The sequence below is a fragment of the Notolabrus celidotus genome, chromosome 10 (genome assembly GCF_009762535.1).
Source record: "Notolabrus celidotus isolate fNotCel1 chromosome 10, fNotCel1.pri, whole genome shotgun sequence".
Taxonomy (NCBI): domain Eukaryota; kingdom Metazoa; phylum Chordata; class Actinopteri; order Labriformes; family Labridae; genus Notolabrus; species Notolabrus celidotus.
The window spans coordinates 28,929,936-28,942,967 of NC_048281.1; the positions used below are offsets into that span (position 1 = coordinate 28,929,936).

General features: G+C 39.0%; 1 protein-coding gene across 1 annotated transcript in view; it reads left to right on the forward strand.

Moving 5' to 3' along the window:
• The window catches only part of znf385b (zinc finger protein 385B), a 77,944-nt gene that overhangs the window by 34,493 nt on the left and 30,419 nt on the right, over window positions 1–13,032 (forward strand). The gene's annotated exons all lie outside the window — the stretch shown is intronic.

Here is a 13,032-nt window from a genome sequence, read left to right on the forward strand (position 1 = left end):
AAAGTTTTTCTCATCACTTGACCCTCTTTGGCTGTCTTATTAGTCCTGAGTGGATCACTTCCAGAGCGTCCTCGACGACTCAGACCCAGTTTTTAAAGTCAAACTGCTGGTCAACAGTGTTAGTATGAAGTGTAAGATGTAAAGGAGTTAAAGTGGAGCAGACAGCAGCAGGTCAGTAAACTGGGACGTGGCACTGCTCCAGAACCTCTCTGACATTTCTCAAAGACATGGTTAATTTTGCTTGCACCCATTCTTAACACCACTTCATTCACTTTTTATTTTTAGTGGAACACATCTGCCTTCACACAGATTTTCACTGATAAAATCTTTATGTGAAACATCTTAAAAATGAAGTGCTGTACTTCCTCATCATATTTCCTTGATCATAAACACCATGCATTCTGATAGTTATGGGCTGATTGTAGCGTATCTATAAAGAAATATGGAGCAATTGCATAATAGTGATTACAGTGAAAAAAATGTTTCCAAACTCAACCAGAACAAGAGGACAAAATATTAAAAATACACACGGATCTTATTACAGTATTGGTATGATGATGTCAGGGGGGATAGGAAACCAAAAGACAATCTCACATGATACACACTCACACAATCACACATATTCAGGTGTACATGTGTGTAGAGCAGCTGTAATTACACACTGTGCGTCCATATCAGTGTACAGGATACAATAACACTGATTAAAGATTAAATCCATCCCTCCTCTCAACACACGGACACACACCACTCAGCCTGAATGGTCATGTTGTTCTCTCTCTCTCTCTCTCTCTCCTCTCTCTCTCTCCTCTCTCTCTCTCTCTCTCTCTCTCTCTCTGTGTTTCTGTCCATTACGTGATGCTCGCTCGACCATGAAAAGCTCTTTGGCCTGAACTCGGCTCCTCTAGGCCAAGCTTGGTATGTGTGTGTGTGTGTGTGTGTGTGTGCTTGACAGTGACCTGGCTGTCTGAGTAGCCTATCAGCAGTCAGGTCAGATGACATCACAGCCAATATAAACAGTGGGGCTACAGGGGCACAGCTCTTTGAGCTCTTTGAGCTCCTCAATCAAAGTTGTTATACAAAACTGCTTCAGTCATTTATTCAAAGATGTTTATTCATCTCTTTTAAGATGAAGAGACTCGGCAGAAAACAGGGATGAATCAGAGAAATAAAGTTAAGTTGTTGTCTTCTTTTTTTATTTGTATTGAGTCATCCAACATTTATATGAATTGCAAAAAAGTCCATGCACCGTCACTACTTAAAAGTAATGGATATCACTGAGAGGGATGAAGCATGAGTCAAAGCCCTGCATCTGAAATTTTACTCTTTTGGAAAATGTTATCATAAAAATGTCCCTGATGTATCAAAAGTGAAGTTCCTGTTATGTATTAAAGTGGGTTCTGTCACAGGTGTAACTCTACAAATTCTAACAAATGATAGTTCAATTAATGCATAAATGTGCAAGCAATAGTTAGAGATTCATCATTGGGTAGTTAAATCTATTACAATCCAAAATGATCTCTGTGAGTTATTATTCATCTGCATAGAAATAGTTGTCAGATAAATGTAGTATCCTACGATGTGTAATATTACCCTCTGAGATGTAGAGGAGCTCTTCTGCCCACACTCTTTGTGTAGGTGCACAGCTACAGTGCGCAGCAGCAATCTAAACACAGCTCTGAAACAGGTAGGCAAGGAGGGGCATTTGAAGTATGAGAAAGGTGTATAAAAAAAGCAACATACAAAAAAACACAAAGAACAAAAATCAATTGGAGGGACTACAAGAAAACTGGATTCATGCAGGTACATAAGGCCTACTGTCAAATACTCATGCCATATAGAAACCATCACAAGCTGGAGATTCACATTCAGTTTCTGTAGCAAGTTAATATTGTCATACACCTTATCAATATCAATCAATCAATCAGTCAGACTTTATTTGTAAAGCGCTTATCATACAATGATATTCTAACACAAAGTGCTGTACATAAAAAAAGATAAAAAATAGAATAAATTGAAAATACAAAAAGATAAGAAGACCCCTCACTCCAATCCAAACCCCACCCCCGACCTCCAAACCCACCCCATATGGAAGGTTAAGAACATGAAATATGCAACAAAAATAATAGTAATTAAAATAAATTTTAAAAAAAATAACAAAGAAGAAAAAGAAGAACAAACTGAGAAAACACAGGCATGATATCTTAATGAGGAAACACTGGAGGTAAAATAACATGTTAAAACTCACCAAAATAAAATAAATTACTAAGATATTAAAACACTAAAAGATTAAACGAGTAAAATAAACTGAGATACTACACTAAAAGAAAATACAGCAAAGTAAAACAGAATGAAATATTAAAATGCTGAGAGGTGATCTATCAAATTCATAATATAAGATCTAATTAATAACTACATATGAAATGAAATAATCCACAATACATTTTAAAAAATGTAAAAAAAAAATAATAAGAAGAAGAAGAAATAAAAAATGAAAAAATCCCAAATAAAAATTAACAGAATAAATATTACATATATGTCTATAATAATTTAAAATAGGACAGTATATACTTAAAAATATGCTTTTAAGAGATAAGAGATTCCATTACTCGTCCCACAACGGGGAAATTAAAGTGTCACAGTAACAAAGTAGACAGTGCAAAATAAATATATAAAGCAAACAAGAGCCTATAAAGTAACAATTATTAAAAAGTTATTAGCAATTAAAATTAAAATTAGATTAAAGAGGTAAAAAATAAGCATATCTTACACACACACATATATATATATATATATATATTATTGGTTATAGAGTCTGACCACTGCAGGAAGAAAAGACCTGCTGTATCTCTTTGTGAGACACTGCAGGTGAAGAAGTCCTATGAGCGCATGTACAAAGTGCAAAATAATCCTACATTCTGGGTTAGCCCAACAGTTACTTAGCATGGTTTGTTCGCAACATGTTGACGTCAAACAGTCAGTAAAATATTAGATTATTTCACATTATAACTTCCAGGAGAAAAGATTAAATAAAAGGATGGCAGCACATTCATTTCTAACAAAGAAATCGATGCAGGAAGATAAAACACGCCACTTTCTTAGTCACAGATTTTTTAAAAATGGTGGATGAAACATCGGCAACTGCTTTGGAATTCTGCCAATTTGGTTTCTTCTAGCAACAGACAGTTCAACTACCTGTATTCATTATGTTGCTTGAATTAGCATATTAATATAAACACCTTCATAATGTCAGCCAAAAATTTAAAAAACAAACAAACACATAATGTCTAAAATTGATCTTCAAACTTCAGACTGCAATTAATAACAACACAAGTGCACTATAAAACTGAAGTTACAAAGTCACAGGGAGTCAGAGAAGGATTACATAATGATTACATAATAATTACAGCTACATTTCTTAGAACTAGTAGCTGAGAGCACCATTTTAATGGTCACAATTAATATCACTCCCACTGAACACAATGGCAGCTGGATTTTCTCCTCAGTGTCAGTTAGTGACCACTAGGAGGCAGCATATGAACTTCTGCACACACTCATACACACACTCACACACACTCTCGCACACGCACTCAGTCACTAATGAAAGAAGTGAATTCCCATGATTCACGTGCTCAGAGCAAATTAAGAGATTAACTCACATGAGACTAATAACATTTACAATGTTAAAGCTACGCTCCTCTTGTAATTCTCTGTGTGGGCAGAGCTCTTTCTACTGGACAGTAATGTTAATGTGTTCTGAGAGTCTGCTGTGCCGTACTGCAGTCACAGTATGAAGAATGTAAATGTGAGGCAGTATTTCAGTGTGTGAAGTATTTCACAGAGCTCCCCAGGGTGGAATGTAAAGTTTTTCCTCTAATGAGAAACCCAGGTTTCCTGATTGGATATTTCTTCTGAACAGTGGAAATGTCGGCATCAGCTCACCTTTCCCTATCTTTCCTTCTCATGTGGTGTGTGAGAGATTGTGTGGGAGCTAGCTCTAATTAGCTCTCCTGGGCTAATAAAGGTCAGCGCGTTGTCCTGCTGATACCCCATACATAATGAGCTGAGAAATAGACAGTTATTAATAGATACATATTGCAGCAGTGTGTATGTGTGTGAGATTGAGCAGGTGTTGATGTGTGGTCTTGCATTGATGTATTCCGCAGTTTATGAATAGACCCTGCTGACAGATTCACACACTCAAAGTGCTGTATAGTGGTGACAATGGGCTCCCAGGGTCAGGGGTATATGGGGCATGTGACCAGATTTGAACCTGTGAAGACTACCCCCACACAACCCACATTCATGAATACCTGTGCACTGTCCTGTAACAGTAGTGGGACCGGCAGAGGACTGGTGGGGGATTTTGCCAAATGACATGTCAGGGTTGTGTGGGTTTCGACAATATGTAAGACTAGGCTGTCACATCAGGAGACCTTTGAGGATATGCTGAATAATGGATTAGTGGAAACCAGATAGGGCTTCTACAGGATGAAAAGTGTGTATGACTGGTGGAGGACAAGTAGAAAGTTAAAGAACTTGTTAACCCATTGTACGACTGACACCATCCGAAGAGTTCTGGTAAAGAACTTTACAGGATTTTGCAACGTCAGTTAGATAAGCAGAACTAGTAAGACCCTGGTAAAAGGGTAGAGTACTGGTGGGACTTAATAAGGTATGGTTTTGTTGGGAACTAGTTACAGGCTAGAATGTGTAGTTCAAGTCTCGTATACAGAAGAAGCACCAGCCAAACAAGCAGACCACTGGGAAGACTTGTCAATGTTGAAGACTTGTTAACCATTAGAGGGCTGATAGAAATTGTCATGGTTAATGAGAAATCTGGTGGACCTAGTGGAACTACTAAAAGACCAAAAGGACCAACCAAGGTCCATTAGAAAACTTTTGGAGAGGATAAAAGATGACTGGTTGGATTGATAGACTAGTGAACAACTGCTTGGACTGTTCAGTCCAAACAAACTAATTCTTTATAGGATGAGTGAAGGTCTACTACAAAAAAATAGAACTAGAGGAACTGCAATTACTCCATGGGCTATTGTAAAACATAAAGAACAGGGAAAAGGATACTAAGGTTTGTTGTAGCACTAGTGAAATTGATAAAACCCTGAAGGAATAGTCAAGAGCCACTGGACAATTAGTTATGTGATTGGTGTGTGGTAGTGGATTGGTTGTACAAGAACAATGGAAATCTTGCAGAAAAGGTGAAACCAGTAAAAGGCAAGCAGGACAAGCCTGAGTCTGGTAAACTGGGCAGCAGCACTAGTAGACAACTGGCTGGGGTCAGAGGAACTAGTTGTGGGGTTGTTGCGTGGTAGTGGTATGGTAGTATAAGAATGGTGAAATACAAATAGGACATGTGAAACTAGAAGAGGGCTGGCAGGACAAGCCAGAGTCTAGTAGTAAACTGGCTAAACTCAGCAGAACTAATAGACAACTGGTTACGCTCAGTGTTAGTGTCTTAAATGGATTAGATGAGGTGAAGGCAGAACTAATGGAACTAGTGTGATGGTAACTATATGACCTAGAGAGCCTGTGAAGGTCTGGTGTAAAACTAGTAGAAAATATAAACTAGCAGAGCAGGTCTAGGTCTGGAAGCAACTAGTAGGACTACTAGAATCGGTGGATGATTTGGAGGAATACTGTAGAAGATATTTAGCTAAACTAGTAGAAATAGTAAACATTACACTGACTTATCAGGGTCTTCAAGAAAGAGGAACTTGTTAAGTAGAAAACTGACATTATTAATGGAGCTCAAGTTCAAGGTTTACAAACCAGAACAAAGGTAATAGAGCTCTAGTAGGATCAGTCAAGGTCAGGTATTAAACAGGTTTGACTAGCAGAACTGGTAGATGATTAGTAGAGGCGGTTTAAAGTCTAATGGAAGTAACACTAGAAAAATGGGAAGTTTGTTGATGGAAAGCCTTTGGAAGGACTAGTAAATGTCTGGTTGAAAGCCAGACATGTATGTGGAACCAGTAAATATATTGGTATAGCAGATTAATGAGTGGAAGGGTTGTCAAGGTTAAGGAGAAAACGAGAAGGTTGGTATAATGGAACCGGGGAGTCTAGTCAAGAACTAGTTTTAACTTGTAGATTAGATAACAGAGTACTAGTTGGAAAAGTCAAAGTTTAGGAGTGGGGCTGAGGAGACAAGCCATGAATTAGTTTAAACTTGTAGAAAAGATAACAGAGTACTAGTTACTGGTTGGTAATAGTTGATGCAAAAAAAGCAAATAAAAATGGTTGGACTAGCAGACATGGCAGATTACTTTGTTTAAGTCTAGAAGAAAACAAATGACACCAGAAGATCTTCTCCAACCAGCAGACAACTGGTTAAAGAATAAGAATTGTAAAACCATAGGAAGAGTAAATGTCTGATGGAAATAAGTTGATACCTGATGAACGTGTTAGGCATTGTGCTTAATGACTGGAGAAAAATGGAGGTAAAAGCTAGATGGGGAATTAAAGGACCTAGTACAGGGCTTTGAAATACCAGTCAAGGTCTAGTACAACTTGTAGAAAAGAGAACAGGGTTCTGGTAGAACTAGTCACTGTCTTGTTGAAAACTGTTCTAACTATTAAACTGGTAGATGGCTTTAAGGAGAACTGTGAAGGAGAAAGCTGTTTGGACTTGACAAGTTGGACAAGTTGAATTTAAGACAAGGCATTGGAAGGACTAGTCAGGATTATATGGAAAGCTGGGAATATGAATTGAACAATAGTTATTGGATTAGGAGAGGGGATAGGGGAAAAAAGGCCTGGTTGACAGTAGTGGTTTAGTGTGAGACCTAAAGGCAGTGAAGAACTGGTTGTACTGGTAGAGGATTACTTACCATGTGGACTTGGAAAATGGTTGAAGACGGATTGTGTTGGTAGAGAACAGGAAGAACTAGGAGTGCTAAAAAGAGGACGGTTTGTTTTATCATAGTTTTAGGAATTCACTCGATTACTAATGCTTTTATTTTATCTTCCAAGTTCCTCTTTTGATTAAGTCTAATATTCCTTTTTATCCCCTGAAATATCATCTTGCAAAATCCTTTTCTGGCTTCTAATTTGTTATTTTCCTCTGTTTTCCTCTGTTTTCCTCTGTTTTCCTCTGTTTTCCTCTGTTTTCCTCTGTTTTCCTCTGTTTTCCTCTGTTTTCCTCCACTCCTGGCTCTATTTATAATGCATGTTGTTCTTGAGAATGCAACAAATTGGTGCTTGTATCCTCCTCTCCTCCTCAGTCTTGTCCTCCAATCTCCTCTCCTGCCCCTCTCCTCCCCTCCTCTTTCTCTTCTCTGAACCGCGATGCCATGAACTGGCTGAGAGCGAGTGAGCCACACCGAGATAGAGACACAGTGAAAGAGGGATTTCCATTGAGACAGAGTGGCTGTCATCACCGCTCACCCTGAATATCATCACCTCAGTGATTCAAATGCACTGTACGCTCTGTCTCTTTCTCGCTGTGTGTCGGTCGCCCTTCTCTCTCCACGCACACACAGAGACACACACACACGTGTCCCTCTGCGCTCGCACAGACAGGCAGTCAGGTGGCGATTCTCTGCTGTTTGTTTTGGGTTTTCTCCTCCTCGTTGGTTTTTGTTATCGGGGGAGCAGATGACAGAGGGGAGAGGGAGGAAGAGGAGGAGGTGAGGCAGCTGTTTCCCTGTCGATGATGTGGAGTAGTTTCCTCAATCGAGGTAGGAAATCCTTCTTAATTTCATGTGTGAGCTCAACGTTGAGCTGCTTTGTTTCTAAGGCTTTCTTCTTTTCACTATACGGGTCTCATATTGTATGTATTTATACACACTGTGTCTGCAGGAATGTGTGTGTGTGCTGTGTGTCAGTATGTTGTTTTCTGAGGTATTGAATGACACAGAAGTGTTGACCTGGACTCGCACCTTGACCCGTGGTGGTGGTCCCTCTGGCCCCACCATGTTTACGGTCTAAAAATGGTGCTTCCACTGTGGAAACTGTGATTGTCTTAGAGACAGAGCCAGCTGTCATCAGAGGTTGAGTGGAATATTCATCAGTTGTTTCTGCAGGACAGCTAAATAACTTATTTTTCTTTTGCATTTTTGTGTCATAGGTTCAATTTTTATTATTAATCCTTCCATCAGTCAGTAACTTGTGTATCTCTTGTGGCTTTGATGCAAAAGTGCAAATGTTGGATGGATGAAGAGATAACGGCTGACACAAACTAATATAAAAGATTAAATCTGACACTGTAAGACTAGATATGCATCATAACATAAAGATTAGATATTGATTTAGTGTGTACTGATGCTGATTTATAATCTATGTTATTGCATCAAAGTGTAATTTAACCTTTCAGACTGACGTGCATTTCTGCAGAATTTCTAATCATCCACCTGCGACATACAGTATTAGTATGATCACAGCAGTGGAGACCTTCCAGATATCATTGAAATAATGCTCTTCTCTATCAATTTAAAACCTCAGCTATAAATAGATGATACACTTTAGATATTACTGTGACATCAAGGACTTTTAGGTGTAGTACTTAAAGTCGGCAGCCAAGTGAGCAGCCGTGTGAGTTTATACTTCAATTATAATTTCTGCCAAATCCACTTAGATTTTTAATGTGCAAATCTCAAACGCACATTAACAGGCAGAGACTGGAAACGCTCCTTCTGCAGATGGTGATAATTTCCCTTATACTTCAGATCTCGGCTGCAGACAGTACAACACACTGTGCAGCCTCTCTCGCTTTAATGTGATGATCTTCTTATGTGCGCTTGGTATGGAAATCTGACTGCTTCTGTTCACACGGAGGAGAACGGTTTCCAGGAATCTCATTAGATAAACAAACGTTATGGATCCCTTCAAACAAAGAACTTCTGGAAGATTTCAGGATTAAACTGAATATCCTATCAGGGAAAATAAATACTGCGAGTGTTGTCCTGTATTTGTGACGTCCTCCTGTCTGTCTGTCTGTCTGAATGACTGTGTGTCTGACATTCCTCTGATTATAGATAGCGTGACTGCTGTGATTACCCACACACTGCTGCTCATCACCACAGCACTGTGTGTGTGTGTGTGTGTGTGTGTGTGTGTGTGTGTGTGTGTGTGTGTGTGTGTGTGTGTGTGTGTGTGTGTGTGTGTGTGTGTGTGTGTGTGTGTGTGTTTAATGCCTGGTTTGCTTGCACACACACAATCGTTTCCCTTGTACAGAGTTTCTCTCGTTTACATTTTGCAGATTAAACCTGAGCTTAATCCTAAACTGTCTCAGGGATTTTGCACTGCTCTGCAACTTCAAGCCTCAGTTTTCACTTTTCCTTTCGAACAGTTTCACAGATTTTATACATAGTGTGATGAATATTTTAGAAACTAATGGCTTCATGTCTTTGATGGGACCTATAAAGGTGGTAATTGCAGGACTACTTTTGTGCCCAAGTTTGTTTCACTTCACTGTCAAATGATTTCCTTTGATTTGCTCTTGTTACTGAAGTTACACTGCTATCATTGATCCATACCTTGTGGTGTCATTTAGTGAGAACTTCAACACCTCTAGCTTCTCTTTCTGGTGTTGAAGGGTGATGGATGGCACTTGGATTTGTCTGCACAAATGTTGTCTGATACTCTGATTGATATACCAAAGAGAGCAGTGAGTGCAAGCGCTTTATCAGTATTCAGCATTGGCTCAATCATCAGTGTGTTAACTAATACAGCAAAAGACAGTCTTGGTCTCGATGCCGCTTATTTCAGGTCTCGATCTTGTCTTGGAATCGAAAGCATTTTTACTCGATCTTGTCTCGGTCTCGGACTGGGTGGACTCCGTATATTATATCAAGACCAGTCAAGACCACCACTGATGCACTCTGTGTCCCTGTCATTACTGTGATAAGAGAAAAAACTAAACTTAAGGAGTCAAAAGAAAGGCAACAAAGACAACACCAAACCTTGTTTGTTGCTGTCAATTGTATTCAAAGGAAACTTAAATAAAACGAACAGAAGTCTTTTATTTTGTTAACTCTCATGATGATTTTTCATTTATATATATGGTCTTGGTCTTGTCTCGGTCTTGCCCTACCTTGGTCTTGGTCTTGACTCGGTCTCGATCCCTAAATGTCTTGGTCTTGGTGCACTCTGGTCTCAGACATGTCTTGGTTTCAGTTAATGTGGTCTTGACTACAACACTACTAACTCGTGGCAACATTTTCCAATTAAGATTTCAAGAGTCAATGATCTTTCTTGTATGTTAATGCTAACATTGAAAAGAGGAAATGCTGTTCTCCCAGCCTGCAGAATGGTAGCAGGGAAGAAGAAATACTACATACTGTATATCTGAAACCTTCTGTAAAACAACCCTACTAAAAAAAAATCCCCCTGAGATGCACTGAACACATTTAATTAAAACAGCCGTACTTTGAGAACAAGCCATAAAAGTAAAGGAGCAGCACTAATTCACTCAACAGTCGTTCCTTAAAGGCACAGTGTAAAGTGTGTAGTAAATCAGGGTCTTTATGATGCAGGGATTAAATTCAGTGAGACAAGCAGAGGAGAAAAAGCTCATAATTCCAGGTTTACTTTTAACATAACACTACAGTCATAATGAAGGATTCACAATCAGTAGACAATTTAGAAGAAGTGAAGGGAGAGTACCCCCTCCCAAAAATACAACAGGTCTAAAAAGCACCCTTTCACCCTTCTGTTATGTTACGGGTCAAATTGACCCTTTTTAAAGTCTATTTTAGGCAATATGTTTCTTCCAAACCAGCTAAATGCAGCATAAAAATCTGGACACATGTGACAGAAGAGGTGTCGTGTCAATTTGTCAACATCACTTCAAAAAAATAAAAAAACTCAATTTTAAATAAAATAAACAAAAATCTATGTCATGTAAAACTATTGTATTTATATTTAGGGCTTTCCAATGTACATTAAAAAAAGCTTTAACATGGATTTTAATGAAAAACGAGTGAGTTATCCTCATTGAACCATGATCTGTGAGAATTAAAGAACACCAATTGACTTAATCTTGATTTAAATGATTAGTAATGGAGTAAAAAATTTGATTAAAACAAACGTGTATTGTGATTTTTTGGGGGTTCTGACACTTTTGCATAATTGAATATGCCCCGGGTCAAATTGACCCAGGAACATTATTGCTGTTCCAGAGAAACTAACATAACAGGAGGGTTAAAAAATGATTGCATGCATCCACTTAGATTTACAAAGTCACACAAACCTCACCCTTCCTGCCTTTAACCCACACCCTCTCTTATGAAGTCACACCTCTAATATGAGCTGTCTGATGTTTGCCTAATTTTGCTTTGGATATTATTCAGTCTGGTGATCATGTTTTCTAAGCTTCTCTGTCGTGAGTGTAAGCCACTGGCATATATAAGCTTGTCTAGTTCTGCACAATAAGCCAAACTACATTGAAACTTGTTGCTGTGAAAAGCTGCATGGATTGTAAGTCTATCTTATTAAATCTGGCCCCGGTCTGTTTGTTTACTTGGATTTTGTTTGGTTGGGTGATTGCCTTATGGAGTTATTTAAAAACAGATTTTAGCTTCTCTTCTTTTGATGTGGATAAAATATTCTTCTGGGAGAAATATTCTGCTTGCCAGTTAGCCCTCAGTTTGTTCAACACTTCTTTTAACACAAAGAGTTTCAAACTGTGGGGATGTTTTATAATAAACCGGTCAGATTTACATTAAGTTTCCTGGTCACGTTCATGATCCACAGAGGATACACCTCTCAGGCTTTAATGAGCATTTTTAAAGTGTTACCCTGCAGACAAACTTATTACATTCATTAGTATGTTGTTTGTTCTGTCTGAAACAATAATACACTTAATTTAGTACTAATTACATTACTACTGCAGTTGATGAAGCAGTTTTCTTTCTGTCAGATCACACTATTTTCCTGCTGAGTCTCGGACTGGAGCTTTCTTGTCTGTTTTCATATTCCTGATTGGTCTGATGTGTGTGTGTGTGTGTGTGTGTGCGTGTGCGTGTGTGTATATATGTGTGTGCGTATGTGTTCATGTGTGTGTGTGTGCATGCCTTATTTTGGATGAAGAAGGATCTGAACGTGACCTACTTAGACACACACACACAGGCTTGTTATGCTAATGTGTGTGTGTTCCTCTGCATAATAATAATGCAGTGTGATGTCTAATGCTACCGTCAGCAAAACCACATTCAGTTAATGTCGCTCCACGGCTCTCCCTCTCCGTGGATCAGGAATGTTTAAGATGCAGATGAAGGTGGTAAGACGGTTCCTCCTCCCAGCAGGATCACTGGTGTATTTATATCGTGTGTTCTTCCGGGGCTTCGTCTCCAGCCGCAGTCATTTCAGCTGCAGTGGGAAGCCAGTGAGAGTTTGCACCATGAGTAGTTTAGTAAAGACGTCCAGGGGCAACTCAATGGTTAAAACCTAGTGGCGACCTCTGGCTCTGAGAAATCACACCAATGTGGAAGTGCAAAAAACAGCAGTGCCCCGAGTGTCCACTTGAGGCTGGCTCCAAAAGCCAGGGAATCCCCATTAACACCCATGTTAATACGCCCATCTTTACAGCAGAATTAAACATGTCACAGCCTTGTACAAAAAACAGAACAGCTCATTTCTTTATTTGTACACACTGTACTAGGGGTGATTTCTTTTATAACTCACCCATTTTGAGGATATCAAGACTACATGTTATGCATAATTCTACATAATGAGGGGCGCAGTTAGAGCAGATTTGTTGCTCAAGTAGAACATCTTCATCCTGAGCATTAAGCTGCTCCTCTAGAAAGATCTCTGTTCATAGAGATGAACAAATTCAAACTGTTGTCAGATTACTTACAGCAGGCATGTCCAAAGTACGGCCCGGGGGCCAATTGCGGCCCAAGGTCCATTTATTTATGGCCCCAAGCTTCCATCTTAAATTGTGTTATTTATAGCAAAGAAATTAATCACAGTTTTTTTCAAGCACACAAACAAAACTCAAGTCAATCCAGAAATGTCTCAAAAAGCTTCACATGGACTACTTGTCAAAAGCCAAAGCACTGGGAATTCTGC